Below are 6,407 nucleotides of genomic sequence, written 5' to 3' on the forward strand. Positions count from 1 at the left end.
CCCACCCCCCCCCCCCCCCACCCCCCCCCCCCCCCACCCCCCCCCCCCCCCACCCCCCCCCCCCCCCACCCCCCCCCCCCCCCACCCCCCCCCCCCCCCACCCCCCCCCCCCCCCACCCCCCCCCCCCCCCACCCCCCCCCCCCCCCACCCCCCCCCCCCCCCACCCCCCCCCCCCCCCACCCCCCCCCCCCCCCACCCCCCCCCCCCCCCACCCCCCCCCCCCCCCACCCCCCCCCCCCCCCACCCCCCCCCCCCCCCACCCCCCCCCCCCCCCACCCCCCCCCCCCCCCACCCCCCCCCCCCCCCACCCCCCCCCCCCCCCACCCCCCCCCCCCCCCACCCCCCCCCCCCCCCACCCCCCCCCCCCCCCACCCCCCCCCCCCCCCACCCCCCCCCCCCCCCACCCCCCCCCCCCCCCACCCCCCCCCCCCCCCACCCCCCCCCCCCCCCACCCCCCCCCCCCCCCACCCCCCCCCCCCCCCACCCCCCCCCCCCCCCACCCCCCCCCCCCCCCACCCCCCCCCCCCCCCACCCCCCCCCCCCCCCACCCCCCCCCCCCCCCACCCCCCCCCCCCCCCACCCCCCCCCCCCCCCACCCCCCCCCCCCCCCACCCCCCCCCCCCCCCACCCCCCCCCCCCCCCACCCCCCCCCCCCCCCACCCCCCCCCCCCCCCACCCCCCCCCCCCCCCACCCCCCCCCCCCCCCACCCCCCCCCCCCCCCACCCCCCCCCCCCCCCACCCCCCCCCCCCCCCACCCCCCCCCCCCCCCACCCCCCCCCCCCCCCACCCCCCCCCCCCCCCACCCCCCCCCCCCCCCACCCCCCCCCCCCCCCACCCCCCCCCCCCCCCACCCCCCCCCCCCCCCACCCCCCCCCCCCCCCACCCCCCCCCCCCCCCACCCCCCCCCCCCCCCACCCCCCCCCCCCCCCACCCCCCCCCCCCCCCACCCCCCCCCCCCCCCACCCCCCCCCCCCCCCACCCCCCCCCCCCCCCACCCCCCCCCCCCCCCACCCCCCCCCCCCCCCACCCCCCCCCCCCCCCACCCCCCCCCCCCCCCACCCCCCCCCCCCCCCACCCCCCCCCCCCCCCACCCCCCCCCCCCCCCACCCCCCCCCCCCCCCACCCCCCCCCCCCCCCACCCCCCCCCCCCCCCACCCCCCCCCCCCCCCACCCCCCCCCCCCCCCACCCCCCCCCCCCCCCACCCCCCCCCCCCCCCACCCCCCCCCCCCCCCACCCCCCCCCCCCCCCACCCCCCCCCCCCCCCACCCCCCCCCCCCCCCACCCCCCCCCCCCCCCACCCCCCCCCCCCCCCACCCCCCCCCCCCCCCACCCCCCCCCCCCCCCACCCCCCCCCCCCCCCACCCCCCCCCCCCCCCACCCCCCCCCCCCCCCACCCCCCCCCCCCCCCACCCCCCCCCCCCCCCACCCCCCCCCCCCCCCACCCCCCCCCCCCCCCACCCCCCCCCCCCCCCACCCCCCCCCCCCCCCACCCCCCCCCCCCCCCACCCCCCCCCCCCCCCACCCCCCCCCCCCCCCACCCCCCCCCCCCCCCACCCCCCCCCCCCCCCACCCCCCCCCCCCCCCACCCCCCCCCCCCCCCACCCCCCCCCCCCCCCACCCCCCCCCCCCCCCACCCCCCCCCCCCCCCACCCCCCCCCCCCCCCACCCCCCCCCCCCCCCACCCCCCCCCCCCCCCACCCCCCCCCCCCCCCACCCCCCCCCCCCCCCACCCCCCCCCCCCCCCACCCCCCCCCCCCCCCACCCCCCCCCCCCCCCACCCCCCCCCCCCCCCACCCCCCCCCCCCCCCACCCCCCCCCCCCCCCACCCCCCCCCCCCCCCACCCCCCCCCCCCCCCACCCCCCCCCCCCCCCACCCCCCCCCCCCCCCACCCCCCCCCCCCCCCACCCCCCCCCCCCCCCACCCCCCCCCCCCCCCACCCCCCCCCCCCCCCACCCCCCCCCCCCCCCACCCCCCCCCCCCCCCACCCCCCCCCCCCCCCACCCCCCCCCCCCCCCACCCCCCCCCCCCCCCACCCCCCCCCCCCCCCACCCCCCCCCCCCCCCACCCCCCCCCCCCCCCACCCCCCCCCCCCCCCACCCCCCCCCCCCCCCACCCCCCCCCCCCCCCACCCCCCCCCCCCCCCACCCCCCCCCCCCCCCACCCCCCCCCCCCCCCACCCCCCCCCCCCCCCACCCCCCCCCCCCCCCACCCCCCCCCCCCCCCACCCCCCCCCCCCCCCACCCCCCCCCCCCCCCACCCCCCCCCCCCCCCACCCCCCCCCCCCCCCACCCCCCCCCCCCCCCACCCCCCCCCCCCCCCACCCCCCCCCCCCCCCACCCCCCCCCCCCCCCACCCCCCCCCCCCCCCACCCCCCCCCCCCCCCACCCCCCCCCCCCCCCACCCCCCCCCCCCCCCACCCCCCCCCCCCCCCACCCCCCCCCCCCCCCACCCCCCCCCCCCCCCACCCCCCCCCCCCCCCACCCCCCCCCCCCCCCACCCCCCCCCCCCCCCACCCCCCCCCCCCCCCACCCCCCCCCCCCCCCACCCCCCCCCCCCCCCACCCCCCCCCCCCCCCACCCCCCCCCCCCCCCACCCCCCCCCCCCCCCACCCCCCCCCCCCCCCACCCCCCCCCCCCCCCACCCCCCCCCCCCCCCACCCCCCCCCCCCCCCACCCCCCCCCCCCCCCACCCCCCCCCCCCCCCACCCCCCCCCCCCCCCACCCCCCCCCCCCCCCACCCCCCCCCCCCCCCACCCCCCCCCCCCCCCACCCCCCCCCCCCCCCACCCCCCCCCCCCCCCACCCCCCCCCCCCCCCACCCCCCCCCCCCCCCACCCCCCCCCCCCCCCACCCCCCCCCCCCCCCACCCCCCCCCCCCCCCACCCCCCCCCCCCCCCACCCCCCCCCCCCCCCACCCCCCCCCCCCCCCACCCCCCCCCCCCCCCACCCCCCCCCCCCCCCACCCCCCCCCCCCCCCACCCCCCCCCCCCCCCACCCCCCCCCCCCCCCACCCCCCCCCCCCCCCACCCCCCCCCCCCCCCACCCCCCCCCCCCCCCACCCCCCCCCCCCCCCACCCCCCCCCCCCCCCACCCCCCCCCCCCCCCACCCCCCCCCCCCCCCACCCCCCCCCCCCCCCACCCCCCCCCCCCCCCACCCCCCCCCCCCCCCACCCCCCCCCCCCCCCACCCCCCCCCCCCCCCACCCCCCCCCCCCCCCACCCCCCCCCCCCCCCACCCCCCCCCCCCCCCACCCCCCCCCCCCCCCACCCCCCCCCCCCCCCACCCCCCCCCCCCCCCACCCCCCCCCCCCCCCACCCCCCCCCCCCCCCACCCCCCCCCCCCCCCACCCCCCCCCCCCCCCACCCCCCCCCCCCCCCACCCCCCCCCCCCCCCACCCCCCCCCCCCCCCACCCCCCCCCCCCCCCACCCCCCCCCCCCCCCACCCCCCCCCCCCCCCACCCCCCCCCCCCCCCACCCCCCCCCCCCCCCACCCCCCCCCCCCCCCACCCCCCCCCCCCCCCACCCCCCCCCCCCCCCACCCCCCCCCCCCCCCACCCCCCCCCCCCCCCACCCCCCCCCCCCCCCACCCCCCCCCCCCCCCACCCCCCCCCCCCCCCACCCCCCCCCCCCCCCACCCCCCCCCCCCCCCACCCCCCCCCCCCCCCACCCCCCCCCCCCCCCACCCCCCCCCCCCCCCACCCCCCCCCCCCCCCACCCCCCCCCCCCCCCACCCCCCCCCCCCCCCACCCCCCCCCCCCCCCACCCCCCCCCCCCCCCACCCCCCCCCCCCCCCACCCCCCCCCCCCCCCACCCCCCCCCCCCCCCACCCCCCCCCCCCCCCACCCCCCCCCCCCCCCACCCCCCCCCCCCCCCACCCCCCCCAGAACCTTTGGCACTCCAGATGTTATGGACTACAATTCCCATCAGCCACCGCCAAGATGGCCAATTGATGGGCTGATGGGAATTGTAGTCCACAACATCTGGAGTGCCAAAGGTTCGCCACCACGGCACTAGTCCCTCTTCTTGCCCACTCTCCTTTCCCCCAAAATTGCTTCTGTCTCCCTTCCCAATATTGCTTGTTCCGCTCCCTTCCCACCCAATCAGCTGACTCTCGTTATGCTTCATTCCTACCTGCTCTCTTGCTCCTCCCTTGTGGGTTTGTTTTGAGGAGCCAATGGAAGAGGGGAGAGACCCCCCTCTGCACCCTGGAGGATCAAGTGAAAAGGTGCTTAGTGGGCAAATAAAACTCATAGCAACAGTCCCTGCTCAGCAGACGCAGATCACAGCAGCAGCAGCTAACCCAAGGGCAAGTAGAATCATAGAGCCAAAAGGGCCATCCAGTCCAACCCCCTGCAGTGCAGGAACACATACTTAAAGCACTCCTGACAGATGGCCATCCAGCCTCTGTTTAGAAACTTCCAAAGTAAGAGACTCCCAACAGTGTCTCTTCACCATTCCCAAGCAGAGGATTAATGGGGTGAGAAATACAAGTTTTGGATTTAGGAAAAACAAATTCTGTTGCAGGTGGGAGAGAGGAGATGAGTGACTCTCCTAAAAGTTACTACTTCTCGCTGCCATCTTTTGGGGGGGGGGGGGGGTCTGTGGTCCGGCAGCTTTTTGCTCCTTAAATTTCACCCATTGATTTGTCTCTGGCTCTTTTCACACCCCTTAGTTAGGGCTGCGTACTTGACAAGATTTGTGGTTTTAACTAGGAATGTCTGTTGTAAATCACATAATAAGTACATAGGTTTTTATTGAATTAAACGGTTTAAATATCATTTGTAATTGTTTAAAAGGTTTTCATGTTTTTCTGCCTTGGGCACCCTGGTTGGGTGGCAAAGTAACATAAAATTGTTCTAAATAAACTAATAGAAGCATATTTTTTCTGATGTGCCTAGAAATCAGCGCACAGTGCGTGATTTCTCCTCCTTCTGATCTTTAACAGAGGTAACATTTCTTTTCCAGTTAACGTCAGCCACGCTTTAAGCGAAGCGAAGGTGCTGCTTCAATACAGAGATGACTGAAACATAATGCAGGCTTTCCAAAGTCAGAACGGCCTGTTTTTTCCATTGAGCCGAAGGAAACCACGTTCGTAAGCTGAACTTTAAGGGAAGGGATGACAGGAACCGACTTTCGACGAAACATCATCTGACCATGTGAGCAGATCCCTTTTTGCAGAACTGCTTCAACATTGGAGGAATGTTAAATAGATATATATCTTTTACTTCGTTTTATTATTTTGTCTGAACAAGTTGTCCATTACTAAGGCTTGTTTCGCTGTGTCATTTTCAGCGAGTTGTTTGCACAACGTTAGCCTTACCTTGATGAAAATATATAGTTCAAATAAAATTGGCCTTTCATTATTATGTGAGTCCTGTGCTGTATAAGAACAAGAGGTGGGAATAAGATTAGAGTCCAGCAACCCCTTAAAAACAAACAGACTTCTAGGATCTTTCCAGCGTCCCGGCATCAGGTGGAAGCATGCCGTTCCTACTTGTATTTGATGACTGGAGGTTTAACACTCAAAACCTGAACCCCAGGAAATCATGTTGGTCTTTAAGATACTCTTGAAAAGTGGAAAGAAGTGAATTGGAGTTGGAAGAGATTCCAAGGGCCATCAAGTCCAACCCCCTGCAATGCAGGAACACAGAAGCATCAAAGAAGGCCATCCAGCCTGTGTTTAAAAACCTCCAAAGAAAGAGACTCCACCACACTCCTAGGTAGTGCATTCCACTGTCGAACAGCCCTGACAGTTTTTCCTGATGTTTAAGTGGAATCTCTTTTCCTTCACCTTGAACCCATGACTCCTGGTCCAAATCTCTGGAGCCACAGAAAACAAGCTTGCTCTCTCACCAACATGACATCCCTTCAAATATCTAAACATGGCTATTATGTTGCCTCTTTAATCTTCACCAAACATACCCAGGTCCCTGAGTCTCTCCTTGTAGGGCAGGGATTCCAGACCTTTTACTAGTTTGGTTGTCCTCCTCTGGACCCATTCCAGCTTGTCAATATCCTCCTTGAACTGCGGTGCCCAGAACTGTACACAATATTCAAATGATTTCAATCTACTCAGCCGTTTCTTACAGCAAGGGTGACTATCCCTCAGCGTTACTTGAACAGCCTTTCGGACAAGCTCGGTGTGTGTAAAGTGCTGTCATGGAGCTTTTTTCCGATTTATTTTCGGTTTGGCTTTTTCTGGATGCACAGTCCTAGTCCCTACCTAAGCAATATCACACAGTTTAGAACAGGGGCCTGCAACCTGTGGCTCTCCAGATGTTCATGGACTACAAATCCCATCAGCCCCTGCCAGCATGGCCAATTGGGGATGATGGGATTTGTAGTCCATGAACATCTGGAGAGCTGCAGGTTGCAGACCCCTGGTTTAGAAGATCACAGTATGGA

Source organism: Sphaerodactylus townsendi, linkage group LG01 (assembly GCF_021028975.2).
Source record: "Sphaerodactylus townsendi isolate TG3544 linkage group LG01, MPM_Stown_v2.3, whole genome shotgun sequence".
Taxonomy (NCBI): domain Eukaryota; kingdom Metazoa; phylum Chordata; class Lepidosauria; order Squamata; family Sphaerodactylidae; genus Sphaerodactylus; species Sphaerodactylus townsendi.